Below are 1853 nucleotides of genomic sequence, written 5' to 3'. Positions count from 1 at the left end.
AATTGAACAGAATGTGGTAACTGGTCAATTCTGAATAGCCACTCCAAGAAAACAAGTTAATACATGATATTAGAAAGATGAAGGGGAACAATATTTACTAGTACAATGCTCTTCAATCTCTCCATTCTGATTACAAAAGCAGGCCTTACAAATTTGATTTCATACAATATGCATTATTTGTCAAATTTTATATTTGTCCTAATTAGATATTAAAACTTACTGTTGTTAGTCTTCCCCACAGATGTCATTTTTCTTGTGCTTCATTTCCTCAAAATCAAACTCATATCCTGTCATCCTCCTATAGATGTCTTTAATGTCATCACAGGTTGTCTCAAAGTGAGTTGTGGCATCATATGTGCAGGAAATAAAGATCTGGCTCTCTTCTCCCAAATATTTTGGTACAAGAAGGTCACTGATGCTAACAAATTTTTGTTCAATTGGTTCCAAGAGCTCCAAAGCTGGTCTGATTTCTTTTTCAGGTTCCTTGGTTTCCACAGTTGTACTAACAATGGCCATGTACTTTCCTTGCACTGCCACATTGTGTGTAGAGGAGATCATGCAAACATAGATATCAGACTTTCGATTGACTTGGTTCTGTGGAATAATGATCTGACAGGAGTTGGCATCGTTGGTGTCCTTGATGGGGTGGCTGAGGATGCATAAAACTCTGACGACCAGGTCCACTTTTTCTACTCGATCTTTTACATAGCTGGGGTCACAGATGAGCTGCTTACAGCGAGCAATCTCTCTTTCAGACTTTACACCAACCACTTTTCCATTTTGCACAATGATTTATTCGATTGGTTTATTCAACATATAAGTACCTCCAGAAATAGCACTCAGCGTTGTAAATCCTTGTGGCAATTCTCCAAGGCCGTAAAGTGGATAAAGGTATGGGCTTTTGCCATATCTTGCCAAAGACTAACGGTAAAGTTTAATTCTATTAATGGTTTCACAACATGGTTGATATAAATAGTCATCAGTTCTATAAAGTGCAAGAGCATGACCAGTAAAATCTATAACATCTTGGCCCAAATCAAATTTCTTATACACATCTCGAATTGTGGTCTTCTTAGGATGGATATCCTCAAAAGTTCTAGGATCTTTTTCATCAAAGTTGGCAACATACACTAGGAATTTTTCAAATAGTCCCATTAAACTAGATACCAGGGCTTCTGCTTGAGTGGAAGGAACCTTGCAGATTTTTCCTCCCTTATAAACAAAGCTCTCTTCAGTCACTTTGAAATCTAGGTAGCTAGTGACCTCTGTGTAAAGTAGCATCTTAACCAGCTGACTGTTGGCCATAAAAAACTTGGGAATTAAATCAACATTCCAGTCTCTTCCTCTCCCCATTGATGTTGATGGAGGTCCTGGTAATTTAAATCTTTTGTATAAATCTTCCGGTGGAGTTATAGATGCCCTTTCTCCTCCATAATATGGGTTTCGATCCATACGAAGAACCTTCTTTGCATTCACTGACAGAATACCAGACAGAATACATTCTGTCAGGCCAATGCCCAGAGGGTTACTTCTACTCCTCATTCATGGGGGGCAGGGCAAGGATTGACATCTGGGAACAGAGAAAGCTCAGAGGCTCTGTGGCCATCATAAGAAGGCTGTAAGGTGTTCAGGTCGTTTTGGGCCCAAGAGAAGAGCAGAGGAGAGGTAAAAAGGATCTAACAAGGAGGTGAGGCCAGCCTCCACTTCAGACTGGAAGAGCTGAGCTGGGCAGGGCGGGAGGGAGGGCAGAGAGGAATGACTTAGCTTTTGACAATTAGTAATAGGTCTTGAAGATTTTATATTTTCAATAGCAATTGACTTTAAAATTCCTTTGCTCAATTCAGATATTGGAA

General features: G+C 39.7%; 1 pseudogene; it reads right to left on the bottom strand.

Moving 5' to 3' along the window:
- Nucleotides 1-225: 225 nt before the first annotated feature.
- Nucleotides 226-1542, bottom strand: LOC113197674 (rab GDP dissociation inhibitor beta pseudogene; annotated as a pseudogene).
- Between the last annotated feature and the right edge of the window lie 311 nt (nt 1543-1853).

The sequence above is a fragment of the Urocitellus parryii genome, chromosome 12 (assembly GCF_045843805.1).
Source record: "Urocitellus parryii isolate mUroPar1 chromosome 12, mUroPar1.hap1, whole genome shotgun sequence".
Lineage (NCBI taxonomy): Eukaryota > Metazoa > Chordata > Mammalia > Rodentia > Sciuridae > Urocitellus > Urocitellus parryii.
Note: the sequence above shows the minus strand (reverse complement) of the source record. Positions and strands in the feature narration are given on the sequence as shown.